The following is a 15,263-nucleotide window of genomic DNA, read 5'->3' as shown; positions in this document are numbered from 1 at the left end:
TGGACTCTGCTGTTTTATTGAGGGGCGGAGATGGAAGGGATTCAGGCAGCGGCTCTGAGCCCAGGTACGCCTGGGGATTTGGATCAACACCCAATTTAAAGCATTTCATTAGTTTCGTTTCACCCAAATTATCTGTAATGGTGTGTATTTTGTGTTCAGGTTACTCGAGATACAGATATATTAACCTGCCACTAGATATGGTGAACAATATAAAATAGACTCACTGAATCGGTCATATCTCACTGCATCAATAAATGGATTCAACTCACCCTTCTCAGACAGGTGGAGACATCGAAACCATCGCCCCGCCTTCTTTGAATCGTCACGATTACCATACAGTGACAGTGGGGCTGTGATAGCGGCTCTGCACCAGTGGGGGATGTAGCTCAGTGGTAGAGCGCGTGCTTCGCATGTATGAGGTCCTGGGTTCAATCCCCAGCATCTCCACCACTTATGGAGGAGGAGCTCGAGGTGATGCACTCTTTTGATAATAAATATTGGTTTTGAGCTTTGCTCTCGCTGTGACTACAAAACAAGTAACAAAGGATTGAACACGTCCATCGCAACAAGCACCAGAAGCTGCATACATACAAGTCCAAAAGGTGCTTAACAGCCATTTTTCCCCCCTAAACAAAACACAATTTCAACACCAACAAACTAAATAAGCCCACCTCAAAAACATGCTAACGGCACACCGTGGTGCCATCAATGAGGATGTCATTATGAAAAGCTGAGATTCCACAGATTCTATCCCTCTAAAACCAGCAGATTGTGTCATTGCGATACGGTTTGATGAAGGTTTGGAGCTGCAACTGCATCATTTCAAAGGGATATTTGCTTTTGTTTTTAGGTGGAAATTAACTCTTTCATTTATGCTGTGCTCCATTTTCCTTTAGTCTGACCCAGTACAAATATACACCACAAATCTACCAAGTGTTACCTTTATTGTGATACCAAGCTTATTCAAATAGATGGAAAATCAACAGCTGACACAATCGACATCTCAGTGGAAGAGTGGTGAGGCCTGAGCAAGGAGCAGGAGTCCCTCCTTTAAATCAGCCAATACAAGAACAATATGCTCTCCTTAGAGGGATATCTGATCATCGGTGACACGTTTTGTTTTGGATGGGAAGGCTTTGTCGAGTTTCGTGGTCCTCCAACTGATAAGCTTTAGTATTATGAATACAGTAATATGAAACTGCAGCGTTTCATGTGATGTCATTTGTTCACCTTGAACTTGGCTCATCTTCTATGTCCATTTATTTCCCCCATCATCTCATTTGTCCTTGCAGGTCCTTTCCTTAAGCATCTTTTCCTCAATATTAATATGACATCATGTCTGTGTTTTGCAGAGAAGACTTATCTCAGAAACGCAGTGATTGTTCACTTCATTTAGCTCGCACAAATCTCTCCTGGCTGTATTACAGATATGTCACATGCATGTCATATTGGATGTAACTTATTTAGGAAAATCCTTTCGTATCTGCTTTCTAGTTTCGTTAAATTCATAGGTTAAAATCCCACGTTCCCAATTTGATCTCCAACGTGACATTAACGCAACATGACTGGTGCTTCCAAGGAACACGGATACACGTTGAGCGGCTTCTCATGCGTCTGCTGAGGTGTTGCAACGCAAACGCAACCATCTCGTATGTTGTGCATGTTTTCAGTGTGAGCAACAGTGTTTTTTGAGCCGTCAAAAATGAGCACATGTTTGCCGGCACTTCTTTCATGCAGCCATGGGGGAGAACTGTGTGCTATCCATCCCTGTGCACTGAATTAAAGATGTTCAAACAACGCTGACGCGATCAATTATTTACATGTCATACGCAAGCACAATCGAGACAGCAAACACACACATGAATGCACACAAACGCACACATGTTCTATTAAAAAGCCGTGTCTCATTAAAGGGATTGTTTCAGCTATAATTAGACTCTACGTCAGCGCTGGAGCTGAAACGTAATCATCAGTCTCATCCCTTCGAAGAACCAAGAAGTGCTTCGTAAGCTCCACATTGTGCTGTCCAATAATGCCGGCTCACTTGAACACCGCTAAGTCTAATCATGTAATGCAGTGATTCACAGCTTTGTACTGTACTTCAACAGATGACCGGGGACACGTGTGAATAATGTGGAGCAGCTTTATAAAGAAGACACGTTAGTCAGCTAAAGCACCTGTAAGTAATGGATACATGTTTAGCTAAACATTCTGGATAGATGGATACATTCTTCTATAAAAATCATAAAAAAGAGCTAATAAACAAAATGTTTAGGCTACATGGTTAAAGTAGATGGATAAAAGTATTGGATAAATGGTTACCATTAAGTAAGTAATGGAAGACAGTAATGGAAAAGACTGAAATAGTGAGCCTAGAGTGTAAATTCCCTTAAGTAAAGGATCCAGCGTCTGCTACATTAGCGCCACAAAGACCTGAACAACGGATGTCCTCGCAGCAGACTTACAGCAGACACGCCCACAAACCCAGAGAACTACATGCGCGTTCATCCCGTTGCGACCGTGATGAAAGGTTTTAATTTAATTATTCCGTATCTGTCTCCTTGTGGCAAATCAAGGTCAAAAGTAATTACACAGTATTGCTTTAACTTAATGCCATTTGTGTGGGATTCTGGTGGATTGATTCCACGGCAGATGGAGCCATCAATTATTGAGCCCGCGAAGACGGACGACGCTGCCCTCAATCAGATTAAGTAGATTATGACAACATCAACTCCCATAAGATCCAGACTCATTTTCATAGATCAACAGACAACGTCAAGGAGCACAACCCCCGACACCACCTCCTAACACCCTTTTAAACAGTGCCTGTGACTGAGATATATCTGTCTGTCTGTCTGTTCTTCCAATCCTTGACATCCTCTCGGTGTATTTGTGTACGTGTTAGTGTATGCAATTTTTCAAATCTGACCTAAATACGCTACACGTTGCCATGATGGAGTCCCATGGCAACATACTCGGCGTTCCAGCCGCCCCAATGCAAATGTCCCCTTAATCCTGTTAACCCACTCTAGCTGTGTGGAGACGCGAGTAGGAGAGAGCCTCAGGCAAGTACGACACTGTACCCCTCCACCCCTCTGAGGTCTAATAGAAGAAACAAGGGCTCCTCGGCTCACTGTGACATTAACACAAGACTAGTGGGGGGGGGATCACCTCTGTGATCGGCAGCGTATAAATCTGAAAAACAGGAATGTGAGTGTGGGGGTGCGGAGGAAGCGAGTTCAAACACCAGCTGATACTATGTTTAAATTGAGGTGTACAGCTGCTTACATAGTGGATCATCTCCTCCACAGGTGCTTCACGTGCAGTCCAAGAACCAGCGCAGCGTGTCACTCAGTTGGATTTCACTTTTGACTCCAAATACATCAAAAGATAGTCTTCAAGGACATTTTTATCTCACAAAAAGGAGTTGTTCAGATGTTGTGTAGGATATTAAGCCTCCTCACATTTCATCCCGTGTGTGTGTATGTGTGTGTGTGTGTGTGTTTTAATCAGTCTGGGTGAGCTGAGGCTGGTATAGGCGACGAGCTTGTTTAATTGTAGATGTGCAGCATGGGAGGCGATTGGGGTCATTGTTTGTTGATGATAAAAATCTGACCTCTGAAAGGATAAGGCAGGTCTGTAAGCTGTTCTTGACAACATGTTTTGACTCTCATCCAGCTGGGCCTGGGTATCATTAGCAGCAGTCAGAAAGTTATACGTGTTTTACAAAAATTTGTTGCATCACTTTGGTAGATTTTCAGTTGCAGAAACATGATTTGGAGCACAGTTCCTGCTGCTGTGGGGGGCTGATAGCAGAGAGATTTAAACCCTTCACAGCGCACACTAGCACGGCGTTTGACTCCGCTTGCCTCCTGTTTGCTTGATCACCGAGCTGCAGTGTGGGCCCGGGCAGATGTGGAATATTCCCATTTCAGAGGCAACAGTTGCTTTGCTGAAAATGTTCAAGGTCTTTCCGTGTGAAAGCATTTATTGTTTGAGGGGAAAGAAAGCCGTGGCTGAACTGGAGTCGGAGCTGTGAAACGGTACGGATTCCAGCTTCCAGTACTGAGTCTGACACCGAGACCCAGCGTCATGCCAACTCACGTCGCGTGAGGAGAGAGACGACTGCATCGTGAGTCTGGCACGCGTCGACTCAGATCCCATTGGTGTAATCACACAGCAGCCCGCGTTGAAAGGGTAAGATTATAATTATATGGCTGAAACAGATTATTTCATTCAGTTGATTATACTGCACTATAGACCACTAATTAAATTATTCCCTGTGCATATGTGCGGTTGTCTGAGGTGTTGAAGACTATATGTCAGAATTGTGTCCACTACGGTAAATATTATTCACACCCGCAGTTGTGGGGATAAAATGCATGAAGTTTGTCATATTCATGTTTAACATAAACATGAATATTATTACGTGACTAATATAGGACATAAGTACTGAGTGAGACTTTTTACTATGACACGCAAGCATCTTTAAATGTATTACAATTCATTTTTAAACGTGGACTCAACTAAAGTAACATATTTAACATGTGTTGCAACACATTCTGTCAGAACATGTAGTTACAACAATTAATGACTTAAGAACAACAATGTAGGCTTTACTTATGTTATGTACATACTTAATTACTCATTAAAACAGGAAAAACACAACCCCTTTGGGGATTAGGCTATTCAATGAGTTCAAGGCTGTGGTGTAGATAAGCGTGTACGGTAATATAATTTATTTATTTGACTTAAAAGACACATTTTAACCGGAGAATAAGAGGTATTTGACCACTTGTAGTCCCAAGAAAACTCCACCAAGCAACTTTAATAAAAACATATTTTGAAAAGGACAAGAGACAAAGCAATGTGAATCTTAACAAAGTGGATCATAATTTCATGTGGTGTTGAATCTGTCATGATCACTGCAGATACATAGAGAAAATGTGACGATGCTGCTACCGCTCCTACTGCTTCTTCGACTAAATGTTAAATTATTGAACGCTGCATGGATGAAGTTGCGGATTTAATCCCCTGCATCTCCACTCACTGTTCATGCTCTCCTTGATACACAATGCTCAAGGGTACCTTCACAAAAAACAAACCGAAAAAATGCATGCGCCTCCCACCCAGTGCATGAATGTCAAATACAACATTAAATTCACATGAGCTTCTGGCTCCAGTGGCATTGAACAGGGTTAGCTGACCCCAGTTGTCCTCCGACATCATATTTTCATTCACCAGAATGAACCGTGTGGTACAATGAAACACACTTTTCATGTAATGTCATTTCATCGTATTCTTTGGTTACTGCATGTGTTTTTATTCTCCATCGCTCTCTCTTTTGTCCCTGCGAGTCCCTTCCTAAAGCAAACGGGAAAACAGGGGGTCGAGATGGAATAACGGAGGTGAAGAAAGGGGGTTGAGACTGAGGGGAGAGGTAGAAGGAGCGGGGGTGGAATAGAAAGAGAGAAGCACTGGGTGAACTGGTCCTTAGCTGGTTGCATGGCAGGGGGAAATGGGAAAAGTCCTCGATGGATACAAAATGCAATGCTTGGCTGAAAACACTCTAACAGCATGTGTATTGATAAAAGACGTGGTTCAATAATCAGCACTAAATATGGATTCATGAATTCCACCAGGAGAGAAAGCAGGTTTTTGGAGGGAAGGACGTATCCAGCTGGGCGCCTGCTCACGTGACAACAGCTCCTTCATTTCAAGCTTTTGCGACAAGGGATAGGAAAAAAAAGAAATTCAAAGGTAATTTAAAAAAAGCAGAGAAGGAGTGACAGGAGGACAGAAGAGGGAGGGGGAAGAAAGTGGCGCCTGTGCCTCCCAAACATCTGCTGACTGATTAGCAGGAGAGGAGAGGAGAGGACCTTAAAATAGGTATGGCAAAGATGCTACAGCAAATAAATCATGTGTTCTTTAAATACTTGAGGAGATAGGAGGGTATATTATTGAACTGCAAGTCTCTTTTAAGAAAAAAGGGTTCATCCCTCATGAGGAGAGGGATTCTGAGCCAGCGTCTCACTCTGGCTAACATCTCTCCTCCTACTGTGAGACTGAGAGAGCTGTCTGCTGTGTGGTCCAAAAGACATTCATACTCCCACTTATTAAAATAAGTCAGGGTTAATAAGGATTACTTTTTTTAGCCACTACTATTGTGTGACTCCAGTGACAGATATTAGATGAACTAATTAGCAAATGTTAGCATGTTAACACTCTAAACTACGGCAGCCTATACAGTACATGGTAAATATAATAGTTAATAAGCATGCTAACCAAGAAGGCCACAGCCTAAAAAAACATAGTTTACAAACTAATAAGTGACGTCACGGTAACTATATACACTTCCTGCATACAGTCTATGGTTATGCATAGAAATACAGCCTCACAGTGGTCACAGCGCTAGAATGGCTGTCGCCTTTTATTCTTTTATTATGTACAATAAACAGATGCAGCTGCATGGAACACGAGCAAAATACACAGTTGACTATTTGCTCATTCTGTAAATGTCTATCCGTTGACTTCCTGCAGAGGGCTTTCAGAGAATCATGTGTGGGATTTAAACAGTTCAACAAACACTCCCGCTTCCCACAAAATCGTGAGCTGAAATGAAATCAATTTGAATTGTCTGGATCTCGATTCTGTATCACATCTTTGAAATAAAAGGCATGAATGCAGTGACACAGCAGGATGTTTACGATATAAGGGATTGCGTTTAGCACCAAGTGCCTGTGACTGCACTGTGTGCTCTTTATTAACCTTCTGCCTCGTGCTTTGAAGAGAAGTCCTCCTCAAACCTCCGTCTGTTGGTTCTCAGCTACCTGCTCTCACAGTGATCACCAGGACATTTCATCTTCCCGGTTCCAAAGCTGCCAGCACTTTATTGAGTGGCCTGCGATACTGTCAGCTCTGTAAAGTGCAGTCAAGCGTATGATGCCGTATTATGGAAATACACAAGAGATGAAAGCTTGGCAACAATGTTCGCGATACAATACAAAGCCACGAGTGCATTGTGACGACACTTTGTCTCCCCGGAGAACAAGACTGACGAGATCTTTTAGACAATGTCAGAGACAATTCTGTCATTTTTTCTTCTTCTGAGTGTATGAATAGGTAGTTCCTCTGGGGTGAATGTAACCTGACAGACGGGGGTTGCTGGTGTTTCCCCATGGGGAAAAAGCTAGTGAATACCGATCTGTTCAGGGGGGGAAAAGGGGGAAAAATCTCCAGTGAACGTCAAGACATATTACATCAGTTGAGCCGTTCATTCGCCTCCCTGGCTGTCTCCATCACATAGACAGCTCGTCCTGAACTTCTCTGAAGACAAAAATGGTAAAAAAAAGCGTTACAATTATTATTATGGAAAGGAAGCCGGTACAAAAGCAATTACAGCATAAAATCTTACGGGTGCAATCAGAGCTCAGATCCACTCAGGTATTAGACAAAAATTGACCCGCGGCAGTAAAACGAGGCCCTGTCTGACCTGATGAGTGTCATTTGGGCTCAGGTTGGATCTCTGTTCCTCAGACTCTTCGGAAAATAAGGTGGCAAAAGGCCACTTTAAGCAAAGTCAGTATAATTGTATTAAAATACTGGACATTATCTCTCCTATTTCGTGTGTGGCAACTGATTTTCTCCTGTCTCTTTTTCGTCTACGCACTCTCCTGCATGCCCACTCCACGTCCTCATCCCTTCCTCCATCTCTCCACCAAGCATGGAGTCTCTCCCAAGCTTCTCCTTTGAGCTCCTTCAACTCCCCGAAGACAGACAGACAGGGAAGCAGGCTTTGGGGGATGGGGGTGCGAAGAACAGTGTTTCCAGAACACCCACACACGTGCACATTGACATTACGTACGCATGCACACACACACACGCTGGAGAACCAGCACTATAACCAGCACACCCACTGGCACACACACCAACCCTCGCACGCAACTGCTGCCAGTCTTTCCACCCAAAACCCCCTTCTGAGCCCCCACTGTGGTTTAATTGGCGCAATTATATTTGCATAAGGCTGTGTTGTTTCACCTAACACACACACGCACACACACACACACACCCCTGACAAGATTTAATAGGCAGGATAATTGAATATGGCTTTCCCACCAGTGCCTGGAGGGCCTATCTGTATATTCTGCAAAGGATCAGCGCTCCATACGTTTACTTAGTCAAATAGGAGCACACTTGCCACCAGCTCAAATATTAATCATAGACGTCAAAGGTTAATGGTCTGGGAGCGTTCTGGGTCATCATTTTTAAAGATGATTGAGAGAGGTAGCGTCCCAAAAAAATAAATAAATGAAACCCTGAAAGTGAAAGTGGCACTTCTGGATTTTACCAACCGAGTAACACAGTTACAACAACTACTGCGCCTTGAAAGAATCCACCACTAATTAAGAAAAGAAGAAAAAAGCTGCTAATGAAAAAGAGCAAAGATAATGAGAGGAAGGCTTGAAGTGGAAATCAACTTGACATTTTCCCACGTGTATTATTTTCTTTCTCTAATTATTACTAGGTTACAGCTTAATATGTGAGACTGAACGAATGTCTGCGGCGCTGCCTGGATCAGAGTGAACAAGGGCAACGTAATTACCAGCAAAGCAACGCAGCTGAAGATGCTGATTAAAGGAGACATTCAGTTGTTTTCTTTACAAGACGTCGTGAGTTGCCTATTAAAGGAGGGATCTATTCTATGGATAATTATTTACATCATTTTCATATTCTATAAAAACAGGGCCTTTGTATCACTGAAATAATCACATCAAACCAAACATCAAAGTATTCTAATACATGAAAGTATATCCAGTGAAGCTTAAGGGTTCTTTCCCAGTGTGTTTTCAGGTTCATGAAAGTTCATTGTAACATTTTGGTCAAATAAAAATGTCTTATTCAGCGTTCATCTGCCCTTAGCTCCACCCTCTCGTGTCACTTCTGGTTACAAAACCAAGATTGTAACGGCCAAAATGCCAAAATTCAAGGTTTCAAAACCACAGTCCACAAACCAATCGGTGACATCACGGTCACTACGTCCACTTATTACATATAGTGTATGATTTGATTAGAAAAATAAGTGAACATTGAGTTTTTCTTCCTATTTGTTGGTCATCTCATGACCCCTCTGTGTTATCTTATGACCTGTTAGAGGGTTCCACTCCCCAGGTTGGGCACCACTGCTCATTAGGTGCATTAGTGTTAAACATGCTCAAGAAACATTGTGCGTTCAACTCTCACAGACTGCTGTCAGTACTGTTCCCTCTATCACTGGCTTACTGTACATGACACACTGTACACATGGCTGGTATCTTCATTATTTTACACATTGTATGAGTATTATGGAGCCTGGAAGCAGCAGCTCATTATTGTAAATTATACATGCAGTGAAATACCGTAAAGATATTCCTAAGAACAGATATTTCTTGACACAAATTGTGACCTCCAATCTTCTGCACCTGATTCTGATATGACCTCTAATTCTGACACACCACCGCTGGCTTTACATTATAAACCGTTGCATCCTTTAGGCTTTTCCTTCTTTATACAGAAACCTCTTTCCTTTTTATTTATTTTGGCTTTGTTAACCACATCTCCCTTCTCCCACCCCCCTCCCCCTCCCTCTCTCTATCTCTCTCTCTTTCTTTCATTTATGAACTAACCTCACCTACGCTATCAATCCCCCCCTCCCCCCTCCTCTTCCTCCACCTATTCATTTTCCACACACACACCAAACCCCCTCGCCTAAAAATGAAATCGGATTTTTCCTCTCTCACTCTCTCTCTCTCTCTCTCTCTGGATGAGGGTCTCTGGGTCTTTTGTTCATCCACTCGCTCATGTGTCCTCTTCTGGTTGCCACGGTAACCGGGTATATACATACTGTTGCTCCAGGAGAGAATTCGAGATGGAAAAGGGTGAGAGACAGATGAGAGAGAGAGAGAGAGAGAGAGAGACAGAGAGAGAGAGAGAGGTTGGGAGGGAAGGGATGGAGTCTAAATAAAGGGAGAAAGAGGGAGAAGCAAAGAGGAAGAAAAATGAAGTGAATATGAAAAAGAGTGGAGTGAAGGGATGAAAAAGGAAAGAGAGGACAAAAAGATACAGAAATAAATGAATTTATGAATGAGGAAGATGCAGATGTACTTTTCCCAGTTCAGATTATTCTCTAAGACCAACCCTCCAAAACACATTAATACATGTAATTCCTATTTCTGTGCTCAGCATTTCTGCATTTTCTATCAATTGGTTTGGCAGAAGATAATTGGATTTTTTTAGATGCACAGCAAAATCTCAATCTAATCTCTTGCCCTGAACCATTTTGTGTGTTTCATATCAGCGACTGGTTGTCGTACAATCATTTAAAGTTCTCTCTGCTTCAGGAACTGCAAAATGCTCGGGATCAGAGCGTCAGCAAAATAGTTCAAATGTAGAATGTGAAGCAATGAGAATGCAAAATATAGAAAGAAACAAGCCTCTTCTGTCTCATCTGGCATAGCGACTCATCAAATTTATACTTAAACGTTGTTTGATTGCACCATAATCCCAGAATTATAGAACATTCTACATTTTTATTGTTGTACCAACATATATTGTCTAAAATGGGGGAGATGGGGAGTAATATGGACATTACATTCCTTTATTATTATTAATATGTCTTGTTCTAATATTGTCTTTTGTACAGTAACATCTAATTTATAGTACAAATGGAAAGTGAAAACACAAAAGGGAAAAGACAAAACGAATACAACATGAAATGGGTGTGAAAAATTAAAAATGACGCAGAATCAGGGAGAAGAGGCTCAAACGTAAGAAAAAGACTTGGATTGAAAGTGAAACATGGAGAGACACAATACATATCAGCATCCTTCTCCACCCGGTTGTCTGTGTTTGCTGTATCAGAGGCCCTGCAGGAATCCAAAGCCTGCAGACAAGCTGCCATCTGCCATCTTGGCTCCAGTCCACCACTGCTCATTGGAGCCAAGATGGTGCCCAGTCTTTATTCAAAAGAATACACTCTCAGACATGTTTTATGATGTAGAAAGACATTCGGGCTGACGAAAGCAACACTTTTGGTAAATTATTTGCTATACTGGCTTATATAGTATGGAAAATAAACTAGCAACGGCATTTTGAGACAAACTTGTTGAACATTTTAAAGATTTTGGCCATGAAGCTGTTGAAATTCATACAGACCATGTAACTAACCATGGCAACCAGCTCGGCCATTTAGAGGCAAACAGTCTGAACAATAGGCTGTGCCATGAACGCATTGGGTGACCTTTCAGACATGCAGTTACAACAAATACATTTTTATCATGTTATACATGTTTGCAGCGATTTGTTCACTTGCAGGTGAAACTAAACAAATAGTGTCCAGCTCCTTTTTAATGAGCTGAACTAAGCGGCAGACATTTGTAGGAAGAAACTGAAAATCATAGCTATCAACAAATATACAATTATAGAGACATTAATGGGAAACTAATCTTAGAGATGTCAGGAGATGGTGTAGCTTTGGGGCTAACAGCAGCGCTATAAATGTAATTTATTGCCGGCATTTAACACACGGTCGTTCCATTGAAGAATCTTGTAGAAAGTCCTGTAGGATGAATGCTTAACCTTCTGCCTGACGACACGGGAGAGGACGTACACTTGAATATCATGTAATATGTCCGTATGCTGTTTGAACAATGTGCAAGCACGCAACCTTGCAACCCTTATTTATACAGCACTAAAGTATAACTTACAAATGGCTTTCGAGGGGGCTGGGTAATGCTATTATGAGAGGGCTTCAGCTGCAGCCGTGTCTACCTCGAGATGACCAACGAGGACACACTAACTGACATGTCAGTGGCGCGACCAGACCAACCGAGTCTGTGTGCTGGTGACCTGCTTATGAGAGTGGAGTAGAAAGCTGAGGAAGGGACGATGAACAGAGGCGAGAAGGAGAGACGGAGAGAAGCACAGGAGAATCGCAGCCATTAACCATGCCAAGTGCAGACACACACACACACACACACACACACACACAGAGCTGTAGAAGGATCATGACACGACGCTCCGATCTGAAGCTAATGCTGAACCATCCAGACTCATTGGCATTATTCCATCTCACACACACACACACACACACACACACAAACACACACTCACTCACTCACTCACACACTCTCTACTGGCAGTTCTCCATTATGATAATTGCTATTCCCTCTCATGCATATACATATCCACATGCTCAGAGGCCACCTGAACATAACACCCCTTAAAATGAAACTGTGTGGAGGTTTTCATCCTGTTATCCGGAATATTTGTGTCTTCATGCCTCTTTCGATATTGAACTCGGTTTGCATTCAGTAACGAAACAGAGTCAACAATCAGTGGAAAAGGTTTGATGGGCCGGTGCAAGAATGCAAGGTGGGTACCAATATGTGGATATTGAGTAATGTCTCTAATACCATTTATAATGAATATATATATATATATATATATATATGCAGTATTTCTTTCTCCCTCCATAAGTCAGTACTCAGCACCTTGTGTTAAGGGTATATGTTTTGTTCTTTACAAATGGAGATATATATCTGCTGGCTTTATTAGTAGATTCGCTCGAGTTCAACTTTTGTGAAATCTGACCTACAAATTTGAGCTGTTTGACCTTTGTGGGAACGAAGAGTCCAACGTGGAGGAAGACATCATGGTATTGATCGTGTTGCACCGTTCTCTTTTATTTAACTTTCTCTGTCGCAGTATAAACTGCTCCACAAAAGAGAACAGATTGTAGACAGTTATGAGTCCATGGATCAAATACTTCTTTTGAATACACACTTGTCTCATGGTACTCGTGTACAACGAGGTTGAGACAATACTTTGTGACTAACTAGCATTATCTTGGCTGACTAGTGAGTTCTTCATTAGATTTCGTTCAGTAGCCCAACCACAACAAACGTCTGGAGCCAAATATTTCTCAAAAACTAATTAATTTGGCTGTGAAACTTCCTGTTGTGACCACTTCGACACTGAAAAGGTGACCTCAAGAGTTCTGCTGTAAAAATGATGGACCTCATTGGAGCTGCAGTAACCTAGTTTGCAAAAATATGTAAAACATTTGTTTTGTCAAAATGCAAAAAAAGGAAAACATTCACTTATTCAGCAGAACATAGAGACCCAAATGTGTCAGACACTTTTATCCCATCTGCTTTCTGAGTTATATGTAAAATTAATTTTAGTAAGATGTTATTAATCTTGCTCGTTTGAGTCGGGGATTCTCACAACATTCGTCTTTGGGCCTATCTCTCTCTTTGCCAGGTCAGAGGGATTATATGTGTCCCATCTCCAGTATCTATATAATTACAGATTACATGTGATTACACAACTCACACAGACATATGTACATGTTTAATCCACCCAGCATTGCTCTGACATGTGGTGAAAGTCAGCATATTTCAGTTGTTTGTTTTATGACTGACACTGAGACCGATTAATGCAAAGTATTTAATCACCTTAATAATTTGTGTACGTGTGTGTGTAGTTGCACTGTGTAAAAATGTTAAATGAGGTCGCTCTTGGGTCAAATGCTGCATATCGATGATCCATGTGTATGTGTGTAGGCAAGCATGCATCAGTGTAATGTACATAGATTGTGCGTGGATATTGCATATAATGAGAGAATGTGTGTGTAAACATGTGTCCATGTCTCAGCTGATGTCATGCGGGCAAATGCTGAGTGGGCAGTATCCCTCAGAGGGGGTTGTCACATATAATAAGGATGCTGTTAATGTGTGTGTGCGTGTGTGTGTGTGTGTGTGTGTGTGTGTGTGTGTGTGTGTGTATGTGTGTGTGTACTGGAGCAAGGGGTCTATAATCTGCCGGATTATGGCCTGTGGAGATTGATTGGGATTAAATGCAACACCAAGCAGAACGAGAGATTGACAACATGAGAAAATACATTTTGCCTTTTTCTAACTGAATTTGGCTATTGAGAAAAGGGGTTGTTTTTCTTAAATAAAACATGTAAATGACATGTTAAATAAAACATGTAAATGTTTTATTTAAATGCCTGACCATTGAAGTAAGGACATTGTCCATGTGGTGTAAAGGCAGCTCAGCATCATCAGGACCAGCAAATAGAAAGAAGAAGACACTATCTTACTTATATAGATGATGCAACCATGCAGGCTTTTTGAGATGAATACAACAGCAGGCCGAGGCCCTAAAGACAAATATCCACGAGCAACATCACTCACAAGTACACCCACCAGTGTCCTCTGCAATACTCGCTCACCCTAATGAGAAAGTTGCATTGCCCAGCAGCCGGATTCCCCCAATGTCACATATCATACTAAACACATTGCCAGAAAGAAATCACCATCAACAACATTTTTGTTTGTTTGGTTTGTAACCTGTTTGTACACGAAGAGAAAGCAGATTAATATATAGATATATATATAGATATAGATATAGATAGATATATAGATATCTATCTATCTATAAATAGATAGATAAATAAATAGATACAGTATATGTTATATATATATGTAAGTATATATATATATAAGTATATGTAAGTATATATATATATATATATATATATATATATTATAATATATTACTATATATATAATATATACATATGTTATATATCTAGATATAGATATAGATATCTATATCTATATATAGAGAGATATATAGATATAACTATATATATCTCTATATCTATAGCTATATAGATACTGTATCTATATAGATATATATATCTATATCTATATATAGATATAGATATATATAGAAAAAGTTGTTTTACCCTACTTTCTTCTGCTTTGGAAATTTCTTCATCCTCCTCCGCCACACACATACACACACACAGAGAGAGAGAGAGAGAGAGAGAGAGAGAGAGAGAGAGAGAGAGAGAGAGAGAGAGAGTGTTCAGTTTTGACCTTTAAGTACACTGTCAGTTTTTTTATATATCTTTGTTGAGAAACAAACACAACCTGAAATTGCCCGTGGGCTCCTGTTCACAAGCTCACAATCAATGCTTTCTGACATTTAAAGGGGTGGAAGAGGGAGGGAAATGTGCGTACAAGAGTGTCTGCATGCATGTGTGCGTGCATGCATTTTACTGTGTTTACAAACCAACATCTAAATAGACAGGATGATGGCAATTTCACTAAACTGCTGTTCTCACCAGCACCTGCTTACATTTATTAAAGTACGCTTTTTGAAGTAAATGAAACACAGCCTTGTTGTCACTTACCTATTCTGTGCCACTGGTC

General features: G+C 41.2%; 1 non-coding gene across 1 annotated transcript; it reads left to right on the top strand.

Moving 5' to 3' along the window:
• The first annotated feature begins 375 nt into the window (after nucleotides 1-375).
• Nucleotides 376-447, top strand: trnaa-cgc. Its single transcript has one exon. It is a non-coding gene; the product is annotated as a tRNA-Ala (tRNA).
• Nucleotides 448-15,263: the final 14,816 nt, after the last annotated feature.

Source organism: Cyclopterus lumpus, chromosome 18 (genome assembly GCF_009769545.1).
Source record: "Cyclopterus lumpus isolate fCycLum1 chromosome 18, fCycLum1.pri, whole genome shotgun sequence".
NCBI classification, from domain to species: domain Eukaryota; kingdom Metazoa; phylum Chordata; class Actinopteri; order Perciformes; family Cyclopteridae; genus Cyclopterus; species Cyclopterus lumpus.
The sequence above is the reverse complement of the archived record's forward strand: the minus strand, read 5'-3'. Positions and strand labels throughout refer to the sequence as shown.